This window comes from Chiloscyllium punctatum, chromosome 36 (assembly GCF_047496795.1).
Source record: "Chiloscyllium punctatum isolate Juve2018m chromosome 36, sChiPun1.3, whole genome shotgun sequence".
NCBI classification, from domain to species: domain Eukaryota; kingdom Metazoa; phylum Chordata; class Chondrichthyes; order Orectolobiformes; family Hemiscylliidae; genus Chiloscyllium; species Chiloscyllium punctatum.
This window is the reverse complement of record NC_092774.1, coordinates 27,568,380-27,592,428: the sequence shown is the minus strand read 5'-3', so window position 1 is coordinate 27,592,428 and position 24,049 is coordinate 27,568,380. Positions and strand designations below refer to the sequence as shown.

General features: G+C 41.4%; 1 protein-coding gene and 2 long non-coding RNA genes across 3 annotated transcripts in view; 1 reads left to right on the top strand and 2 right to left on the bottom strand.

The window, feature by feature from the left end:
* LOC140460300 (uncharacterized) overlaps nucleotides 1-24,049 on the bottom strand; it is a 749,266-nt gene that overhangs the window by 223,315 nt on the left and 501,902 nt on the right. The window lies entirely within an intron of this gene.
* On the top strand, nucleotides 16,340-22,049 carry LOC140460294 (uncharacterized). Its single transcript, XR_011953967.1, has 3 exons — nucleotides 16,340-16,447; nucleotides 17,580-17,788; nucleotides 21,987-22,049. It is a non-coding gene; the product is annotated as an uncharacterized lncRNA (long non-coding RNA).
* Nucleotides 21,922-24,049, bottom strand: part of LOC140460292 (uncharacterized) — a 36,432-nt gene continuing 34,304 nt past the window's right edge. Inside the window, exon 3 of the long non-coding RNA XR_011953964.1 lies at nucleotides 21,922-22,251. This is a non-coding gene — a long non-coding RNA (uncharacterized lncRNA). The remainder of the gene's footprint in view (nucleotides 22,252-24,049) is intronic.

Sequence of the window (24,049 nt, the reverse complement as noted above, 5' to 3'; positions counted from 1 at the left end):
GTTAGAATTTTAAAGGGCCATTTGTTTTTAGTCGAAGTGGAGTTTTAGAGAGCAATGAGGAGAGAGATGAAGAGAGGATTATTCACCCGTTAACTGAAGAAACTGAAACTAGAATTAATAATTAATTACCCTATAGAAGATTTTAAATGTAGTTTTTGTAATAATATTTATAACACAACAGGGAGGTTTAGGAAACATTTAAAAATATGTAAAGGAATCAAATCGGTAAGGATTAGGTGTAATAAATGTAAATGGGAAGGAAGTTATCAGGCAGTAGCATGCCACTACCCTAAATGTACTAAGAGCGATAATATTAGTCTTGGTACTAGTAATAGCACTTGTATTAGTACTAGTAATGTAGAAGATGAAGTAGAAAAATCATACCAGTGTGAATCATGCCCATTAGAATTTAAATCAGCCAGAGGGTTGGGACAGCATGAAAAACATACACACCCCGTCTTGAGGAATGAAAAAAGGAAAAAGGGTCAAACAGAGGCTAGGAATAGGATAGATAATAGGGAAGGTAACAAGAGGGGAGTATGGTCCAAAGAAGAGGTAGAGAGGTGCAACAACTAGAAATAGAGTTTGCTGGCTGTAGAAATATTAATAAAATTATTGCAGAGAAAATCGGTTCTAAAACCGCGAAACAAATCTCTGATAAAAGACGACTATTAAATAAGAAGAATAAAACTAGTGAGAAGAATTTAGAGTTAGTCCTTAATGTTAGTGATGACAATGAAATGGAGGCTAATGACCTGATATTAACTAGGATTGTGGAGGAGGAAAATGGGAGTGAACAAAAGGGCCAGGAGAACACTAACGTTATGGAAGGTCCAGGTCATAGTGATGGGACAATAACAGATTTGATGAAAATAATTGAAGAAGACTTGGATAAGAGTAAAACGGGTAGTAAGGAACATGAGAAAATTATGGGTATGATATTGGATAAATTAGGAAAGAAAAAAAGAGGAAGGTACAAGTAACAAGACAACTCATAGTAAACGAGTACATTTTAAGCAAAGGGATAGTGGACGAAGGAAGACTAAGAATGAGAATAATGCGAAGAAAAGGTATAGTAGAAAAAAAAAGGAGAATTTAAAGAAACACAAGTCTTTCATAAAACTAAAAAAGACAATATTTAGCAAGAACGTTAATGGGGGCCCCAGTTAAGAGCGAATGTCCCCTGAGTAAGGAAGAATTGGAAGAATATTTTAGAAAGAGATTAACAAATTTAAACGAGAAGAATAATTTAAGAGGTTTTGTTAAATATAAAAGTCAAGGAGAGGGATCCTTAGTTGGTGCTCTGACCGGTCCTGTAACGGTGGAAGACGTTGATCGCGCCGTAAAGGCGATGGATGTGAAAACCGCTGCAGGACCGGATAGGGTAACGCTGAGGGATATAATTAAAAATATTTAATAAGGACAATTTACTACTGCCGAGACTATACGCCATTTGGATTCAAACCGGTAAAATTCTAGATCAATTAAAAATTAGTAGAACGGTTCTGATCCCTAAAGTGAGCAATGAAGAAGAATTAAAAGATATAAATAATTGGAGGCCGATTACGATAGGTCCAATTTTGCTCAGGATTTTTACTAAAATCGTAGCGAATAGGTTAAGTAAAGTCGTAAATCTTAATAAAAGGCAAAAAGGTTTTATGACCAGTGTTGCAGGATGAGAAGAGAATATAAAAATACTCGAAAACATCATGAACGAGGCTAAAAAGAATAAAAGGAATCTAGCAGTAGTCTTTATAGATTGAGCTAAAGCCTTTGACACAGTAGGTCATAAACTTATTATTACAGCGTTGAAGAGACTCCAGCTCCCGTCAATATTTATTAAATTAATTACAAATCTATATGAAAATAACTTTACTCAGGTGGAAGGTTTTAAGTGTAAAACCGGAAACATTCAGATTTTAAGAGTAGTAAAACAAGGTGACGCATTGTCACCGATTTTGTTTAATATTGCAATGGACCTGTTAATTAGCACTATCGAGGAAAAGCAATAGGGAATATTCCTAGGAGTGGATGGGAATAGTTGTCACTGCGCAACATTAGCGTTTGCAGATGACATAGTTCTAATTAGCCAATCATATGAGGGTATGGTGTATAATTTAAAAGTGGTCGAGAGGTTTTGCAATAATATGGGGATGGAAGTTAATATTAAGAAAACTAAAGGATTTTACGTTACTTATAGGAATAAGACATTTATATTCAACGATAAAGTAAACTGGAAATTGAACGAAGGGGATATACAATTTATAGAACTGGGAACCACAGAAAAATACTTGGGGGTTAAAATAGACCCGTGGTTAGGGATTAGTAAACTTGACTGGGAAAACCAATTGGATGCATGGATAGGAAATTTAAAAAGATCCATATTAAAACCAGTGCAAAAATTAGAACTTTTAAAAACATATTTTATTCCTAGGCTGCATTATTATTTAGTTTTAATCAGAGGTTTCTTTTAATTATCTTAAAAAATTAGATAATATTATTAAAAGTGCGGCGAAGGAGATTTTACACCTTCCGCAATCCATCACGGATGGAGTGCTTTATGCAAAATCCCGTGATGGTGGCCTGGCACTAAATCGATTGTCAACTTTCATTCCGATCTCGATTATGCGGAAATATGGAACGCTACAGAAATCCGAAGATGAGGTACTGCATGCCTCTTTTCGGTTTGAAGGTCATAGCGTAGCAGAGAGAATGTATAAACTGAGTAAGTTAAAGGTTATGGAAAACATCTGGAATCCCAATATTAATCGAGGATCTGATGAAGTGGATACTATCATTGAAAATAGTGAAGACGGGTTGGAAGAATTTGCTAATACCAACTATGCAAATTGGAGAATAATAGAACTACAGAGATGGATGGCCCTCCCTTGTCAAGGGGCAGGGATCCATTACTATAAAAATGATAGTATATCCAACAATTGGAGGAGTAAGACACAATTTTTGAAGATGTCCAAAGTGATTGATTCCATCTTGTTACGAATGAATTTATTTCCAACACGAGCGTCATTATCGTATGGCTGGCCATTTAATGTAAAAAAATTGCAGAAGATGTAATGATGTCTCGGAAACAGTCACACATATTTCTGGATGGTATCCATATGTGAAGAACATGAGAGTCAAGAGACACAATAGGATAGCAGAGGAGTTGGTGAAATTTGTTAAGAAAAACGGGTGGACTATATATGTGGAGCCACGAATTAAAGACGCGTCTGGGAAACTCTGGATAACAGACCTAATCTTGAAGAAGGAACAGCAGATCGTGGTGGTAGATATAACTGTAAGATCAGATCTTCAAATAAATTCTCTCGAATCAGCTTGGGAGGAAAAGATAAAGAAATATAAACATTTGGATAAAGAGATAATGGACCTCACTGGCAGAGGAAAAATATCTTTTTACGGGTTTGTGATGGGAGCCAGAGGGAAGTGGTACGAGAAGAATTCGGAATTGATGACAGCCCTCGGGATTGCAAGATTTAAATCATTTGCACGGAACATCACAAGCCTAACTTTATTTTTGACACTCGAGCTTTTACGGATTTTTATGGACTTGTAACAGGTCCGATCGACGTATTTCTTTTTTAAAAATAGTATTGATTTAATTTTTCTTTTAGTTGTTTTAATAATTTTAGTAGTATTTTAAATAGTTTTAAATAGTTTGATTTTAATTTAGATTTAAATTTTAAAATTTTAGTAATAAAGTTGTATTGTTTTAGATCACTTAGATTAATTGGTGGTGGGTAATGTTAGGTGTTAATAATTAAAGTGCACACTACACACAACAGGGGATGAGTGGTAATTCTGTCTATTGGTTGATAACTTCAGCTCATTCCGCGCCTCGCTGAAATTCTGCTTCATGATGTCATTTTAATTTTTTATTTTTTTTACCATCCCCTTTTACATCTTCTGGCTGTGGTTTCGCTGGATAGGGGTATTTTACTCGTCGACAAGCGACATTAAAATCTCGAAATGGAAACGCGCATGGCGAGTGCAACAAATAGTTGTACTTTGTCGATCACAAAGTAAGGTCGAACCTCCTCGTGGTTGCCCCTGGTAACGGCCTGGAAGAGTAAGCTTAGACGGGAGGACAGTTTTATCTGTTGGAGGGTTTTAGTCTGGTTTTTACTGATGGTTTTACCTTGACCTTATGGCTGGTTTTACCGGGGTTTTAAACTGTACTTTGCTTTTCTGACAGTTTTATTGTTTTATCCCGTTGTTAAAGCATTAATCTGATCAGGCCGGCTAATACGACCTAACAGAAAAGATACGAGACGGCTGGTGACCTTTCGGTCAAATTAAATTCAATTTTGGCGGAGGCGATTATGGCTAACACTGAAAATTCCGGTTGGGTGGGAAACCGGGAGAATAACCGCCCCGGACGGTTGTTATTGGTGGCACCTTGTGCCAAGTGTACTAGTCAAAAATGGACTAGACAGTCTGCCTCAACTCAGACAGATGAGACCATAATTATTACTCCGGCAAGGCTGTCCTTGGGCAGGCACAAGGAAGCTGTTAAAAATGTCCAGAGTAATTCGGACAGAATTCGAATTGAAGGACTGATAGAGAAGGCCCCTCTACAGCCCAGTTTATTTAACAGCCGGACCCATTTTAATTCAAATTTTAAAGGGCCCACTGATTTTAGTCGTAATGGAGAATCGGAGCATAGTGAGGAGAGGAATGAAGGTACAGTTATTCACCCAGTAATTAGGGAGACTGAAAATTTAGAATTAATAATTAATTACCCCATTGATAATTTTAGTTGTAACTATTGTAAAAATATTTATAATACGACCGGGTTATTTAGGAAACATTTAAAAGTGTGTAGGGGGATTAAATCGATTAGAGTGAAATGTAGTAAGTGTGGATGGGAAGGGAGCTACCAAGGTAGAGAGTGATAAAGTAAATTGTTGTGAACCACGCCCATTAAAATTTAAGACGGTCAGGGGGTTGAGCCAGCATGAGAGGCATGCACATCCCAATTTGAGGAATGAAAAAAGGAAAATAGAGACCAAGGAAAAGGTGGTAAATAGTGAGAAAAGAAAGAAAGGGAAGAAATTTCAAAATTACAATTATTAAATTTGGAATTAAGGGAATGTAAAAATATTAATAAGCTCATCGCGGAAAAAATAGAAACTAAAACAGCGAAACAGATTTCAGATAAGAGAAGGTTATTGAATAAAAAGAATAGAAACCGCGATGAGGATATGGACCTGGATCAGGAATTAATACTTAATAATACGAGTGTGAATGAGGAAATAGATAATGAGGAGGTAGATGTGGAAAGGATAGGTGATGGGGGAAGGCCTCTTGATAGTGATCATCAAGAGGGTCAGGGTAGGATAGATAATTTGGACCACAGTGAGAAATCACTGGAGGATTTAAATAAAATAATGGAAGATGAAATGGGTAGGAATAAAGGTAGCTTTAAGGAATATGAAGAGATTACGGACAGAATAATGGTGAAAATAGGAAAGGATAAAGAAGGTGTAACATCTAAGAAAAGGATCAAAGAAGTAGGAGTAAAATTAAAGGATAGTGGGCGAAGAAAGAGAGGAAAAGAAAATAATGCTCAAAGAAGGTACAGTAGGAAAAAAGGAAAGTTTAAGGAAGTGCAAGTCCTGTATAAAAAGAATAGGCAATTTTTAGCGCGAGCTCTAATGGGGGTTCCATCTAAATGTAAATGCCCCCTTAGTAAAGAAGATTTAGAAGAATATTATAAAGTAAGACTTTCTAAGGTAAATGAGAAAAATAATTTAAGAGGATTTGCTAAATATGAAAAGAGAGGTGAAGAATCTGATGATGTTGTCCTGCTGGGTCCAGTGACGAGACATGACGTCAATCAGGCTATTAGGGAAATGGATGTCGATACCACTGCTGGGCCAGACAGGATGACATTAAAAGAAATAATTAAGATCTTTAATAAAGATAACACACTGCTACCTAGGATCTATAAGATTTGTATTAAAACTGGTAAAATCCCAGATGAGATGAAATTGAGTAGGACCGTATTAATCCCCAAAGTAAATAATGAGGAATTAAAAGATATAAATAACTGGAGGCCAATAACAATTGGGCCAATTATGCTGAGGTTATTTACTAGAATAATGGCAGGTAGGGTAAACAAAGTTATAAATCTTAATAAAAGACAAAAGGGTTTTGTGACCGGCGTAAATTTTAGAAAATATTATCAAGGGATCTAAAAAGAAAAGGAAAGATTTAGCAGTGGTCTTTGTAGACCTCGCCAAGGCATTCGATACGGTAGGTCATAAGTTAATTTTAACAGCTCTTAGGAGACTCCAACTCCCGGTATTATTTATTAAATCAATAGCAAATTTATATGAGAATAATTTTACACAGATCGAGGGTTTTAATTGTAGAACGGAAAGAATTAAAATTTTAAGAGGTGTCAAGCAAAGGGATGCTTTGTCACCAATTCTTTTTAATATAGTGATGGATCCTCTTATCGCAACCATTGAAGAAAGGAAAAAAGGAATAGTTCTAGGATCAGATGGGAAAAGCTATCACTGCGCTACTTTAGCATTTGCAGATGACATAGCATTAGTTAGCGAATCATATGAGGGAATGAGATACAATTTAAAACTAGTAGAAAGATTCTGTACTAATACGGGAATGGAGGTAAATGTTAAAAAGACTAAAGGGTTTTATTTTACTGTTAAAAATAAAACAATTATTTATAATGACACGGCTAATTGGAAATTCAATGATGGAAATATTCAATTTGTAGAACCAGGTCAAACAGATAAGTATTTAGGTGCTAAAATAGACCCGTGGATTGGCATTAGCCAATCAGACTGGGAAGGTCAGTTAGAAAATTAGATTAGTAACTTAAAAATATTGCCCCTGAAACCTTTACAAAAATTAGAGCTTTTAAAAACCGTTTTTATACCTAGATTGTATTATTATTTAATATTATCAGAATCTTCAATTAACTATCTTAACAAATTAGATAACATAATTAAAAATGCTGCAAAAGAAATATTACACCTTCCGGAGTCGATCACGGATGGCGTATTATATACTAGATACCGTGACGGAGGCCTTGCTTTAAAGAGATTGGCGACCTTCAGCCCAATTTTGATCATGAGAAAATTCGGGACGCTCCACAGATCCTCAGATGAAATTTTGCATGCCTCATTTCATTTTGAGGGTGAAAGTGTAGCGGAGAAGATGCGTAAATTGAGCAAATTAATGAAGTTGGAATTGATTTGGAACCCGAATATTAATCGACAAGTGGGAGAAAATGGTACTATCGGGGAAGACAGTGATGGGGAGTTGGAAGAGTTTAGCAACACCAATTACGGGAACTGGAGATCAACGGAAATTGATAGATGGATAGCCCTCCCATGTCAAGGAACTGGCGCTCATTACTATAAAAACGATAGTATTTCGAATAATTGCTTGAAGGTCTAATTTATGAAGACATCTAAAGTAATTAATTCAATTTTATTGAGGACTAATCTATTTCTGACAAGGGCATCCTTGTCGTATGGAAGGCCTTTTAATGTTAAATCCTGCAGAAGATGTAATGCAACTTCAGAGACGTTGGCACACATCATGGGATGGTGTCCTTATGTTAAGAATATGCGAATAAAAAGACACAATAGGGTGGCAGAAGAGTTAACTAAATTTGTTAGGAAGAATGGGTGGACAATTTTTATAGAGCCAAGGATCAAGGATAAGGTAGGGAAATTCTGGATCCCTGATCTAATTTTTAAGAAAGATCAGCAAATAGTTGTAGTAGATGTAACAATAAGGACGGACCTTCAAATTAACTCCTTTGAAGCAGCATGGGAAGAGAAGACAAGTAAATATAAACATCTAAAGGATGAGATAATGGACCTCACGGGAAGAGGAAACGTCTCCTTCCATGGTTTTGTGAAAGGTGCCAGAGGGAAATGGCTGGAAAAATTGATGAGCTCATAAAAAGCCTCGGGATCCCGAAATTTAAATCTTTCACTCAGAACATCACAACCCTTGTTTAGTCTCTGACCCTGGAACTGCTGCGAATTTTTATGGACTCATAAGTTCTCCTTACGACATAATTTAATAACTTTTTAGAAATTTTTAACTGTAGAATTTTAAATAGTATTTGTTGTTTTAATTAATTTTAGATATTTTGATTTTTAAAATCTTTTTAAAATGTATTTAGTAATAAAGTTTGGTAGATTTTAGTTCACATAAATAATTGGTGGTGGGTAATAGGTGAAATAAATAAAGTGCACGCTCAACACAACAGGTGATGAGTGGGTAAACACTGTTTAATGGTTGATTAACCCAGCTCATCCCTCCTCTTGCTGAGTTCTGATTCAACATTGTATTTTGTTGTTTCCCTTAAGATCATCTGGCTGTGGTTTCACTGGATAGGGGTATTCACGCATCGACGAGTGACGTTAAAACTCGAAAAGGACACAATCCATCGTGTATGGGGAGTGCACCAAGTACTGCTGAGAGTGATTTTGGGAAGCAAAAAAAGTGTGTAAATCCAGGATGAACCTGCAATGTAGTTGGGGTAGGAGTCATGGCATAAAAGTATTCCTACATAAAGACTCATTCTAAGAGAATAAATGAATCAAGAAAAGGGTTCAGTAAACTTGCGTGGTATTTGAGCAAAACTCAAGGGAAAGGATTGCCGTCTCCAGAGTTCTTAAGAGACAGCGAGTTTAAGGGTGATTTTAGACTTGGAGCCACCATTAGTTGAGTTGGACTCGCCGAAGACGTACTGGGTACGTGGTTTCTTGGTTTACAAAAACTAAGGCATTGAGGCAGATGTGCTAAATGCGAGAGGGGACCTTCGGAGGTAAAAGCAAGTCAAAGGGAAAAGATAACGGTACCACGGGAGAGAGCGAGCGAGCGAGCTGAACACTTTTCCAGTAACGCTGAAAATGGGCTCCTGCAAGATCAAACAAAAGGAGAGTCCACACTGGACTTGGAATGGCCAACGAAAAATACAATACATGCTAAATAATTACGGTCCAGAGTCTGTAAAGCAGTTAGTATTGTGAATTAAGGAATGTGGTTTTCCGGAGGGAGGAAGTTTTAGGAAAAGGCAGTTGGAAATATTGAGGTCGAGGTTGGAGGAGAGAGAGGAGGAGAAAAGGAAGGGAAAAAATGGAACCTATGAATTGGAGTGCTTAGAACATGTGGAAGGCTGAGGCTGATATCAGGGAAAGGAAATCTCAAGTCAAAGATAGATCAAATACACGTGCATACACCAGCACACATGCAGACGCACGTGGAAAACAACCTAATGAAGTTGTGCAGTGCCTTCAATCTGTTTCAGATCCTGACCTTGATAACTACCCTCCAAGACATACAGCCTCCCCCCCCCCCCCCCCCATGAGATCCGCCTGGCGAAGGTCCCAGGTCAGCGGCTGTCGCCTCAGTGTCTGCTGGATCAATGATAGCACGTCATACATGCAACCAATTGAAGCAAGAAGCCCAAAAGAAGGACAGCCATTCCAAGACGGAAAGGCATCCAGGGTCTGTCCACGATCATCCCCTGACAGATGACGAGTCAGAGGGTACTGGTGTACGATCGTCCAACCAGGTAGTTCTGCAATCCCCAATGGTTGAAGTCACAGGCCCAGAAGAGTATCCAGTGTTGGTCCACCAGCCATGATCCATGAAGGATCTAGAAAGTGCCTATGGGCAGTTGCCTGACCCACGCAAGGTTGGAGGTAATAGGTTCGCTGAAGAAGTGACAAAGTTCTGTACTGAGTTCCATCCCACATCGCATTAGATGAGACATCTCCTGGGATGAAAACAGGGTGCCGACGTCACCAAAATCAAGTATAAATGGCCAGCTGTAAATGTCCCTGCCAGAGTAGCCGACCCGCAAGCGGACAAGAACGGAGACTTTGATGTTTTTGTGGCAGCCACCCGTAGGGAGGCATTCCCAGTGCAAATGGACATGACCAAAAGTGCAATGTGTAAACAACAAGGTGAGATGCTGTATGAGGCACACCTGAGAAACAGCTTCTTCAATGAAATGAAGGACAATATAGCGATAAAGGTAAAAGACACATGTAATACCTGGGACATGGGAAAGCTGAATTTGATAGAACAACACGCGATACAGGCTGAAAAATTGCTTACGCAAGAGAAGGATAAGTGGAAACTAAAACAGCAAGCACATAAAGCTCAGCTTACTATGATGCAAATGGTCGCCCAGCCATTGGAGGGAGGTTGCGGAAGAGGAAGAGGTGCGGGCAGAGGTAGATCTGGCAGGTGCTTAGTTTGCGGAGCAATGGACCACTGGACGAGACAGTGCCCACACAGATACCCTCAAGCGGCCCTGGAGGCTGAGCGACAGGGTGACTGACAGGGCAAAGCTGAGGTGGAGGTGGACAGCCCACGAGGTACAGGGAAGCCTCTTTCCTTTATGCTTGGCAATAAAAACTCACTTGTACTAATCTCTTCTACAAACCTTACAGGCACTGAGCCATGTCCCACCTCTATATCAAGCACTGAGATTGTGAAGTGTGGACCGTCTGTTCAATATCACAATGATGCGTAATAGTCGATGTCTACCTCTATGTTATATGGGGAAGGTATATCTGGTACCTTTTAAGTAGATACAGGGGCAACATACTCAGTCCCTAAATTAAGCCAGTTTAGACAATCGATGCAAATAAAGAGGAGTGAAAGGTTCCTGAACACAATGAGTGCATCAGGAGTCGTGGTGCGGGAGAGATTTTCTACACCCCTATTGTGCGAAACTAGTAACGGGAAACATTCCAATTCTCCTTCCTGTTATCGGAATTTTGACCTTTAAATCTGATGGGTTGGGATCTCATAGGGAGACTGGGGTTGGATTTGCTCAGTACCCATACAGACTTGCAGGTAATTCAAAAGGGAAGATTTACCCGTGCAGGCTGTAAACTATGACCCACAACCCCTGATGTATGTCCATGAGTGGTGATTAAGCCAGACAGTGATAAGTTCAGTGAGCAATTCACTCGCCCTGGAAGCAAGTAACTATGTTAATCTTATTAACACCAATTTTCTTGCTGGAGATATGCTGCACTGCACAGCACACATACATACACCGGTGACGGCCCTGACAAACCATCTGAGAAAGATTGGTTCAGGGGATTGGTGAAACCAGATCAGTTGGTATTGCGCGAATTTCATTGGAATGATAACAGATGTGCAGTGTGAACTTATCTCAGGTATCTGTAACAGCAAGCAGACCCTAAGTTTTTGATGTGGAAGGCTCTTTTCCTCATGTGTCACTGGTGGCAGAATTTGGGACCATGGGTGCTAAAGGCACAAAGAACGAAATGTTGGGTCTTCAGAGACTATGTGGGTATCTGGTTCAATGCAGATATGCAGATACATAGGAAGAAACTAAGTTGGCTAACTCAGGCAGATGGGGCAGTCCAAGTAACCCCTGCTAGCCCTGAAGAGCCTCGGAGGATAGCCTGGCATTTCCCTAAGATAGAAGTCTCAGACCCAGGATTAAAAACGGTCCCTGAGTTGTGGGCAAAAGGCAAGCATGATGTGGGGCTCATACGAGGCTGTGAACCCACACAAATAACCCTGAAGTCTGAGTATCGTCCTTACAGAGCACAACACCCGTTAAAACCCGAGGCTATCGAAGGAATTACTTCAGTCTTTGAATCCCTCCTCAAGGCTGGGGTGATAATCCCCTGTGAGAACTCACTGGTGAGAATCCCCATTTTTCAGGTCAAAAAGACAAACATGAACCGAAGGAATGCAGGTTTGTTCAAGACCTGCAGGCAGTCAATAATGACGTTGTCCCACGCACCCCAAATGTTTCCAACCCCTATACTATATAAGCTCAAATTCCACCAGACAGTAAATGGTTCTCAGTTGTGGGTTTAGCAAATGCCTTTAGTGTACCGGAACACCCAGATAGTCAATTCTGATTTGCTTTTTCATTCAAAGGGAAATCATATACAGTAACCTTGACAAAGACACGTGAAGGTAAGTCCCCCACCATATATAACAAGGCTGTACACAGGAGTCTGGAGACTCTTGTTCTAACCCCAGGGTTAGTGCTCCTGCTGTATGTAGATGATTGCTTGATAGCGGCAACAACAAAGGAACAATGTGAGAAGGATAACCTTGTGTTGCTCCGCCATCTAGCGAGAGAAGGGGACAAAGCCAGTCTCACAAAGCTACAATTTGTGTAACAACAGGTAAAGTGCTTAGGTCACTTAATATCTGGACAAGGGAAGGCCATTGGTCAAGACAGAGCTCAAGCAATCCAGCAAATTCCAAAGCCTCACACAAAGAAGCAATTGCTATCATTTTTGGGCATGTGCTCCGACTGTAGAATGTTTATCTACATTACGCAACCCTTGCAGCGCCCCTAAGTGACATAGCCCATGGCAAAGGAATGCAGAACTGACTGCAGTGGACCCCAGAGGCCGAAAATGCCTTTGTTGAATTGAAAAAGGAGCTCCAAACTACACCTACACTGGGGATTCTGAATCCAAACAAGCCTTTTGTACAAATGGTAGATGAAAAGCATGGCTGCATGACATCTGTGCTGTTACAGGATCATGGGGGATGATTGAGGCCAGTAGCATATTTTTCGTCTAAACTAGACCCCGTAGCGGCAGAATTGCCTGAACGTCTGCGAGCCGTGGCTGTGGCTAAAAAGGCTGTTGTTGCATCCAGGGATATAGTCGGCTATGGAGAATTAACCCTTCTGGTCCGACATGGAGTATCCTTACTGCTTTCCGAGCAAAAGACAGCACACGTGGCGGCAGCACGTTGGTTCAAATACAATAGTGTTATTGGAGATGCCTAACATTACAATTAAGCAATGTAATGTCCTTAGCCATGCTAGCATTCTCCCCACAGAAGGAGACGGAGACCCACATGATTGTGTCGCTGTAACTAATGAGATTTGCAGCTCTCGACCAGATTAGTAGGATTCACCCCTTCAGAATCCAGATATGGAGTTTTTTTGTGGACAGGTCCGCATTCAGGAGCAAGGACACAGGCCAGAATTGTGTTGGGTATGCTTTAGTGACTACCCATGATCACTCCCTTCTCATCTGTCAGCGCAAGCAGCGGAGCTGATGGCCATGACTGAGGCCTGTAAATTGGCTGAGGGAAGGACAGTGAATATTTACACTGTTAGCAGATATGCATTCGGGGTTGTACATGATTTTGGAACCCTGTGGAAACAAAGGGGTTTCTTAACCTCCACCGGAAAGCCCATCACACACAGTGGCCTGATCTCTGACCTCCTGGAAGCAGTCCTATTGCCTAAATCAATCGCTGTGTGTAAATGTGAAGCCTATACAAAAAATAACGATTTTATTTCTCAAGGCAATGTGAGGGCAGACTCAGCAGCAAGAACGGCAGCCTAGCAGCCGCCAAGTGAGCAGATAGACATGTGTATGACAAAAATTTGTACTCCAACAGCAAACGTATGAGAGTTACAGTCACAGGCCACGCCAGAAGAAAACCGTGAGTGGACGAAAGCAGGATGCAGTGTGAGGAAAGGAGTATGTGGTGACCCCAATGGTAAACCCTGTCCACCACAATCATTATTTCCATTCTATGCCAAAGGACCATGTGTCAAAAGGGGGGGGATGTATGACAGTATTTCGGCACACTGGTACATTAAGGGATTTACTCATTACTCTCAGAGATATTGTGAACGATGTTTATCTGTGCCACTAATAATGTGGGGAGGGGAATACAGATCAGTCAGGCAGCACACCCCCAACCCCTTGAACATTTACAGATTGATTTTATTAAACTAATGCCCAAAGGGAAAAGGTATTGTCTGGTAATAGTTGATATCTTTTCCAAATGGGTGGAAGTGTTCCCCACGTCTAAACAGGATGCCAGTGCAATAGCCAAGGCTTTGCTAACTGTGATAATTCCAAGATGGGGCATCCCTGAAAGGCTTAGGAGTGACAATGGGACACCATTTGTCAATAATGCTTTACAGCAGACCAGTGATTATTTGGGAATAAACATGAGACAACACTGTGCCTACCACCCAGCAAGCAGTGGGGCAGTGAAACAAGAGAATGCTACCCTCAAAAAATAAATTGACAAAATGCTGTGAGGAACTCGGGGTGACATGGACAAAGACACTTCCAATTGTGCTAGTGTATATGAGATCTGGGAGGAGAGGACGAGCTAATCTTAGCCCATTTGAGATTTCGTTTGGTAGACCGCCCAACACAGGAACTGGCCCAAGATCTAAGGTAAGACAGATAGCAGGCCACTGAGGATGAGATGCTGTGTTACTGTATAAAACTCTCTGCACTTTTGTCTCAAATGCAGAATCAAGTAAAAGCAGCACTACCCCAACCAGCAGAAGGGAACCTGCACGATCTAGAACCTGGAGACTGGATAGTGATGAAAGAATTCAGGAGGAAAAGCTGGAAGACAAAGAAGTGGCTGGGGCCGTTTCAAGTGCTCCTTACAACACAGACAGCTGTTAAGATCACTGAAAGAACCACATGGATACACGCCAGCCATTGCAAATGTGTAGCTGGACCTGAGGAGACATCAGACAGCACCGGAACCAAACTAGCATCTACAGGAAAACAACACACATGGACCAAATACTTAACTACAGATGCAATTATCACAACATCCGCAAATGAAGCTGCATTAGGACATTATTTGACTAAGCCACCACACACCGCAGCACGGAGGAACTATGAACAGTAGAAGAGAAATACCTACACAGCACATTTAAGAAGAACGGGTACTCAATCAACCAATCCACTTATTTCTCAACAACAAACCCAAACAACCAGACATGATGTACCCAGAAAATCCTAGCCATGTTTGTGGGCGGCATGGTAGCACAGTGGTTAGCACCGCTGCCTCACAGCTAGAGACCCGGGTTCAATTCCTGCCTCAGGCGACTAACTGTGTGGAGTTTGCACATTCTCCCTGTGGGTTTCCTCCGGGTGCTCTGGTTTCCCCCCCACAGTCCAAAAATGTGCAGGTTAGTTGAATGGCTATGCTAAATTGCCCGTAGTGTTAGGGGCAGGGGTAAATGTAGGGGAATGGGTCTGGGTGGGTTGCGCTTCGGCGGGTTGGTGTGGACTTGTTGGGTCGAAGGGCTTGTTTCCACACTGTAAGTAATCTATCATATTTCTTGGCAACATGGTAGCCCAGAAACCTACCAACACACTTAATAGCAGTGAATGAACTTAAAAGAACCCACACAAACAACCACCAAAACGAATGCCATTTACGAAATACCATGCAAAGAATGTAACAAAGATTATGTCAGACAAACAGGCAGAAAACTAGCCACCAGAATACATGAACATTAACGAGCTACAAACAGACATGACCCACTATCACTAGTATCTCTACTTACAGATGAAGGAGACCACTACTTTGACTGGGACAACACACCCATCCTAGGGCAAACCAAACCAACATACACAAGCATTGCGCAAAGCATGGCATCCCAACCAGAACTCCATCAATAAACATATCGATTATGGACCCCATCTACCATCCTCTGGGGCAAAGAATCAGAAATGATATCACCCTAAGAAACCAAAACACAGAAATAGAAAGCAGGATATAACACCAACGCTTCAGCAGAGGCTTACTGATGATGTTATCAAGTATGGTGTCGAAACATCTGAAAATGAACCTTCTAGATCAGCGAGCAAACTTACATCTAAAATGACACAAAAGCTGCCACGAGGTTGGAATTCTCTCCCAGAAATGACAGTTGATGGTGCCCTCACCAAGATGGCCGCCCGCGCGCTCCGCCCCAAGACAACAAGCGCCTTACCCTCACAAAGATGGCGGCCGGTTGCCCGGGCAACGCAAAAGGTCCCTTCCCAATGAAGTAAACACTGGGCCGGTGGGTTTTTTTTCCGAGGCCTCAGGCCTCCCCCTAGGAGTTTATAAACTCCCCAGTCTCCCTCCTCCCGCGGTTCCCAATCCTACCCTGTCTCACTGTCTCCTCTCCCCGGGGGCAGGAGCCAGGTCTTGGCGCTCGGGCCTGGCGACCTCCCCGGGATGTTTCTGAAACCTGGTCCTGTTCTGAAGGAGGATCACCGGGACCCGAAACCCGTCCTCACATTTCTCCCGACACGAGCTGCCGGACCTGCTCAGCTTTTCCAGCGGGTCCTGTTCTTGTTCCTTCAGCCGCCGGCGCCATTCCTCTCCCACACTCAGTAACACTGCCTTCGTCCGGCCGCGGGACCTTCACTGCACATGCGCCAAGGGGCGGGGTCCCTGCCCTTACGTCATCATTGGCTGTGGAGTCCTCTGACCAATCGGAGACAATAGGGGCGGGGCGATCATCTCATCAGCTTTTAAACTTTTCAGCCTGTTCAGAAATGTTATTCTAACCTCTGGAAGGCTGAAACGTTGGGAAACTTTCAGATATGAACAAAAGGATATTAAGAAAGGAATAAAAATAGCTAAGGTAGATTTTACGTTTACAGAGGGTAGAAAGTGTAAAATGATTGAGTACAGCATTGAAGTAGTCGAGCCTGGAGGTAAGGAAGGGAATCACAGAGGGTTCCAGCAACAGCTACTTTGAGAATGGGACAGGCTCGAATGAGATGTCAGAGGTGGATACAGGTGTCTTCGTGTTAGCACAGATCAGAAGCTCCTCTCAGCATCAAATGCAGCTAGTTGCGAACAGCCTGGCTGAATCTCAGTGGGTTACAAGGGAGAGAGATGGAGGCTGTAGCTCAGGAATGAAGATTGGTGCAGATGCTGGAAACAGTGGCTTAATTCTTCCCAACGTTTTATTTGTAATGAATCATCAATACGAAGAGTCTCCAGAACCAGAATGGACTATTAAAGTATTGAAGGTTCAAATTGGTTTGGCCCAATGGCCTTACTTCCACCCCGATGTCTTATGGTTTCAACTGGAGAGAAGGAACATGGTGAGGTTTAGCGAATCCACCTTCACCTTGTTAGAAATGGGGAAAAGAGTTATTTTTGCAGATATAGAAAAAGCATACAGAAAAGGGGTACAGCAAGAGAACTATTAACTCTGCAGGTATTTAGGGAAGAGTATCTCTACTTGTAAGTGCATGATTGTGGATAATTAAGTCCTAACTTTAATGTAGATTTATTAAAGAAAATAATTCCTTTTACTGTAATGTTTAAAACAGCAGTTTCAGCAAAAAAAGCTAAGATTACTGAAACATATAAGCGAAGCATGAAAAAGATACATTGTTAAGATGTATGTACAAGAATGGAATGTACCTATGGATAATGAAAGAAGTTACAAAGGGGAACATCGAGATAAGAGCTTAGCCTTTTGACAGCACATGCAAAGGGGAAATTGCCAACTTGGAAAGAACGAGGCAATGGGCGTGGAGCATAGATGGGTAGAGGCGAAATAGTAAGAGAGATTGGGTAATTAGGAGTCTGGAGAGATGACCTCACTCAGCTCAAAGGGTATAACTGTACACTAACCTAAGTTCTAATTTGCGCTGATTTGCTTATGCAATTGAAGCTCTTACTTGCAAGTTCGTAATAAATTGTCTTGTTTCCAGTTTTGGTGGTCTCGTCTAAATTATATTGAATTTTGTTTCTAACAGATTTGGGGGCTTGTCCGGGATCCCAAGCTCCGGTCGCTCGGCATTCTTGGAGAAACGGAGAAGGTGCACCTCGCTGATTTCGGCGATCTCTAGTTTCCCCTTGTTGCCGAGGCGGCTTTGGGCGAGCGTGATCCGGGCTGGGAGACCCTGGAAACAAGACGGGCGGACGTGGCTGGTTCGGTCAGGTGACTCTTGTGCACAAGTTCCGGGTAAGAAAGGTCTTAAAAGGTTTATCCGGGCGACTGGGTTAGGCAGCAGTATTTGCTGCCATTCTTATATATCCGGGGATCAGGGGAACCGTGGTGCTGGTGACTGGAATAGGCTAATCCAGTCAGCCAGGATGGGTAGCCGTTGATACTGTTGCAATTTGGATGTACCTGGGTGGCTGTAGTTGCTGCCAGTATGATATATCCGGGGATCTGGGGAACCGGGGTTATGGCCGACCGGGGTTGGTAGCGGTAGTTGCTGCCAGGTGGATACATCCGGGAGACCGGCAGCGGTATTTGCTGCCAGGTGGATGTGTCCACGTATCCGGTGCCAGTTGGATATATCCGGGGAACCGGGGTTCTGGGCGACTGGGTGAGGCGAACCTGATCAATCAGGGTAGGTAGCAGTTGTCACGATTGCCAGCTGGATATATCCGGGGTATTGCCGTGGGATAAGGGCGCGCGAATTCGACCAGGTAACTCTTGTGCACAGACCAAGGTAAGAAAAGGGACCTTTAAGTATTGGCTTGGTGGTCGGGGACGTGCAAGAAGTACGGGACGTACGAGAAGTACGGGTCATTGGCAGCTCTTAAATGAAAGTGTTTAATTGGCTAAGATTAATCTGATGAGTAAGGTGTCTACCTGATTCGATCACCCAGCCTTAGACCGGTTGTTAAGAAGGGAAATCCCCCACGCGAAGGTCAGGACTCTGAAGTGGGTGTGCAAGAAGGTGACACTAGACCTCAGTAAGGTTAACTAAATTATATAAAGAAACGGCCGATCATAGAAATGGGGAATAAAAATAGTGATTTAAGTTTAGAAGAGGACATGAGAGGAACGTCCGAGGACCACATCCGAACGGACAGTGCTTTAGGAAAAATGTTTAGAGATTGGAAGTACAATCCTCAGACACGAGGAAAGGATAAAAAACAAATGATAAAATGTCAATGAAAAACAGACTTACAGTCAGGAGGAATTAGATTATGCTTCATGTCTGAAGGGCTAGTAGCTGAAGGGCTACTGAAGGTACACTTTGCAACTAACTTATGGCCAGACGCCCAGAAAAATATTCAAAAGCTGGAGGAGTCATTGTGGGAAACTCAAAGTGTGTGTGTTTGTGTGTGAGAGAGAGAGAGAGAGAGAGAGAGAAGAGCTGTACAGCTCGTAGAAAGTTTAACCCTTTGTGATTCAGTGTGAATGCACATTTGTTTGTTGGTGTTTGAATGTTCCCTGAAGCTTGAGATCCGGGACTGTTTTGAATCTGATTTCTATTGTGGAAATTTTAACATGATTTCTTTTAAGGTTAAGGATTTTGCAAGATGATGAAATAAAATGTTCTTTTTACAGGTCATGACTGCCTTACTATCAGTTTCTAACTAATCTCTTTTATCCTTACATAAAAACCATTTATGGAGGACAGTTGAAGTTTTAACTTGAATAGACAAATCCTTTTAAGGCAGCTCTGGTTATTTCACAACCTATAGCATTGTAATTGAGCAATGACTGGTCAGGACTACTTGGGAGGACTAGTTTTGGATTTGAATCAGGAGACTGGAACCGGGTGATTATGGTGGATTTCAGAGTTGGGAACTGTGTGCATTTTGCATTTTGAATATTAAACACTGAATAAATGAATTTATAATAAAGAAATATATATTTACAAGTAAGATTCTAAAATGTATAGTTAGGAACAGGCTTTAATGAAAAGCAAGCATCAATTGATAAATTGTGTTTGAGATTACAGGGAGCAAGAAATATTGCAATATTTCTTTAAAAGAATCAAGGTCTAAACAAAACATTGGGTGATGAGGAATGGCCATGAGCTGGCCCTAAAGCTGTTCAGTTGGTTAAATCGGCTCAGCAATTGATCTGGCAACGTAACATGAGAAGCAGAAACAGAAGGCAAAAATAATGATAAGCCACGGTGAATGAGGTAATAAAGAAAAGGACAATACTAAAAGGAGAAGGAAACCGGAATGGTGGCGGGCAGCATGTTGAAACTAAAGGGAGGAGAAAGGATCGGGGAGGAGATGTTAAGGGGTCTGGTAGACAGGAACAAGGATCAAAGTGGAAATCCCCACAGGCGGGATGTTATTACTGTGGAAAGACAGGTCACTTTAAGAGAGAGTGTCCAGATCCGAAAAAGGAAGTAAAGGCAGTGCCGTTTGTGAATCTTGATGAAAAATAGGGGTGTCAGGAGTTCCTGCCCCCGGGGACCCACCAGGAACCCTTGATAAATTTAAAAGTGAGACCTTACAAAGGGGACATAGTTTTCCTAGTCAATACAGGGGCAGCAAGGTCATCCTTAAATTTTAAGCCCAAGGGAGTGGGAACAAAAGAAAAGTTAATTGGATTATGGCAACAGTTTTGTGATGAAAGACACAAAGAATCAGTTTTGCACTCATGACGAGATATTGCCACCAAATTGGGGATTTAATTGACTGCAAAAGGTGCTATGGAATCTGTTGAGGTTCTTAAAAGTGAATCTGCTCGAGCAAAACAATTACAGAAACAGAATGAGAAGTCAAAAGTGACTGGTAAGCAAACAGAACTACGCGATTACAGTTTTTAAAATGTTTCAATCACTTGTTGTGTTTCCATTCTGAATTATATAATATATATTTAGTTAATAATTTGTATTTATAATAATTCAATTGTGTTAGCCTGAATCAATATTAATTGGCAGGATTCCTTCATACATTCTCAGTGATCTGTCATATTGATTCATAGTTAATTTAAAACATGACAGCATTAATTCATTGTTAATTAAAGAATGGAAAGCTACATTACTGGCCAGAGTGTGTGCAGGCAGTGGCAGTAACAGCCTTATTGGTAGACGAGAGTCGGAAACTTACTTTTAGGGGAGCCTTAGTAGTCAGCAGCCCCCATCAGGTACGGTCAGGAGAAGAAAGGGGCTTGGTTAGAAGAGCTGCTCTGAGGGAATAAAAAAATACATCTGGTGGGTGAGGGAGTGATACCAGCCAAAAACAAATTCCCCAATGTGGACTCACGTTGGAAGGGTATGGATGAACACGATAGAGGAAAAATGAGGGACTTATGAGAAATGGACATTTTGGGTATTAAAGAAGCAGCACCTAAATCTCAGAATTCTTTTAAGCTTTTGAAGTAAGACAGGAAAAGGAGGAAGCCCCGTCAGCCTTTTTACAGAGATTAAAAGAAGCCTTTAGAAAATATTCGGGAATGAATCCCAATGATCCGGTAGCACAGGGACTTTTAAAGGTCCAATTTGTGACTAAATCATGGCCGGACATACAAAAGAAATTAGAGAAATTAGAAGGCTGGAGTGAACATCAGATAGAAGATCTGTTATATGAGGCACAGAAAGTGTGTGTGAGAAGGGAAGTGGAGAAACAAAAACAAAAATCTAAAATAATGGTTGCAGCAGTTGAAGAAATTACGACGAGAAAGTTAATATTAGAGAACAGAGATAGAGAGCAGATGATAGGGGAAAGAAGCAACTGGCAGGATGTTAGTACTGCAGAAAAACAGAACATTTTAAAAGACAATGTCCAAGGTTAGGACGACAAAGAGAAGCGGTATCATTGATGATTTTTGATGAAGATTAGGGGAGTCAGGGGTTCCCTCCTCCTGTGACCCACAGGGAACCCTTGATAAATTTAAAGGGTGGGATCTGAAGGAGAGGAAACAGTATTTTTAGTGGATATGGGAGCAGGACGATCATCCCTAAGCTTTAGACCTCGCAGTGTTAAATTAACTAACAAAGGTCTCAAGGTTTCTGGAATAAAAGGCAAAAGAATTCTTAAATCAGAATGCAGGACAATGGCTCACAGACTCTAGTGTCTTGAAATATGAGACAATCTTAATAGAACAGGATGACCTTGTGTTAGTCACAGACAGTTGCATGAATCCAGCTGCATTTCTGTGGTGGAGAGAATGGGGTGGCCCCTGGCAATCCAGAACATGACTGCTTTGATATTACAGAATATCAGACTAAAGTGCGGATGAACTTAAGAGACATACTGTTGCATGCGAGGGCTCGGTTGTTTATCGACGGGTCCTCCCGGATGATTGAGGATAAAAAGCGCAATGAATATACTGTAGTAGACAGGATAGAGGGAAGCATTCTCAAGGCTGAAAGACTTCCTAACAGCTGGTCAGAGTTCAATAAGTTTTTAATGAACTATACTGTGGCGCTCGGCGCTTCTTTGTCTATTCTTAGGAATAAAGGCCTGTTGGTACAGACACCGCCACTCGAGTTTGCAGTACATCGAATACAACCGGGTGATTGGGTCCTGATCCAGACCTGGAAAGATACCAAACTGTACCCGAGCTGGGAGGGACCATTCCTAATCCTCCTGACTACTGAGACAGCTATTCGGACTGCTGAGAAAGGGTGGAGTCATCACACTCACGTTAAAGGTCCTCTGAATGCCCCATTGGTGGAGTGGCATGCTCATCCTACAGACAATCCTCTGAAAGTTAAGCTGAAAAAGAAAGAATGAACTGAGACAAAAGACTCTTTGAACATTTGCTGATATACATATTGTTATTGATTGTAAGGGCTGTGTGGACTCACCTCTCCCTGGCACCTAAAAGATTAAGACAGATAGGCAGGATTGTAGACAAGGGTTAGAGATGAGCGGGTATTAGTATAGTATTGTAACGTTAGTAGCACTAACTATTCAAGGAGATGGGAAAAATCACTTTACTTCACTATGCCAAAATTATGCTGAACAAAAGGGACTTGCTGACTGTTGGGTCTGTGCAGAGTTCCTACACCATGGCGAATCTGGAACCCCACCTCGGTAATACCATTCACTAAAAAAGAAGTGTACGATGTACAACAATTTGATGTGGGTTCAAATAATACAAAGTGGAGATTTGAAAGAAGCAAATAGAGCTTTGCGGGATGGTTCCCAAGGCCAGCTCCAAGAAATCAGGGCGCTATTGATAGTGTTAGAATTTCCCCACCAAAAGGAGCAGTGAATACCACCTGTTTCTGTCATCAGAATGATGCTGCACCTTTCCAACTAGGAAAATCATCTTGTGTCCACACCATACTGCCACGACCACTCCCCGAATATTAAACGGAACATATTGGGTATGTGGTCTGAAGGCCTATCCATTTATTCCTGGGGAAAAATATGTTTGTGTGATAAACACTTCCTCAAAACCAGAAAGGTTGGAGTGGCTGCTGTTCCCTCGCTTATATAGTCCCTCACCTCCGAATAGAAAAGCATGAGCCCAACCTGAGAAAGGAGGGGGAATAAGACATAAGACCCGAGAGGTCTCTGATGAAGACTGTCTAGTGTGGACACTGCTCCCAAGCTACGGCACTACAAGGGCAAGGGTGGAAATACAGAAACTGGCGGCTGCCCTTGAAAATTTAATTAATGGTACCGCCAGCACAATGGGGGAAACTCAATCCCAAATATCGGCCATAACCACTGAAATGATTGCCACAAGACTAACAGCTTTACAAAATCGAATGGCTTTAGACTATCTTTTGGCCGAAAAAGGGGTAACTTGTGCTCTGATTAGTAAAGAATGCTGCACCTTCATCCCAGACACCTCTTCCATAGTGGAAGATAAGGCAGAAATAATAAAGAAAAAGATAAACAATATAAGACAAATTGGAGATGAACTCCGAAAAGATGAAGGATGGGGATGGGGATGGGAATGGGGTAACTGGAGATTGACCGGGTGGGGAAAATGGTTAGTGAATTTAGGAATTTATGTGCTACTAATAATTGTAGGTTTACTGATAGGGTTTAATGTGTTAAAATTGATAATGACTGAGCTGGTAATGTCTTTGGGAGGACAACAACCAATAATGGTCATGACAATAGCACAAGTGCAAGAAAGAGAGAGTAACAGATTACTCCCAGAGTTTAAAAAAAGACAAACTTAGAAGGACAGAAATGTCTAGATTGTGAACCTCGACACCACAGGGTGAAAAGAGGGCAGAAAATAAGATTGCAAAAACAACAAATGGTTAAGAAAAGAAATGGGGGAATTGTTAGAAATGGGGAAAAGTATTGTTTTTGCAGATATAGAAAAAGCATACAGAAAAGGGGTACAGCAAGAGAACTATTCACCCTGCAGGTATTTAGGGATTTTTCAGTGTATAATTGTGATTAATTAAATACTAACATTGGTGTGTAATTACTATAACAAAAAGTTATTTTTGTAAAATTATGCTTTCAGCAAAAAGCTGAGATAACCGAAATGCTTGAGCTACACAAAATGATACAAGTTAATGAAATGTCCGAGGATGGAATG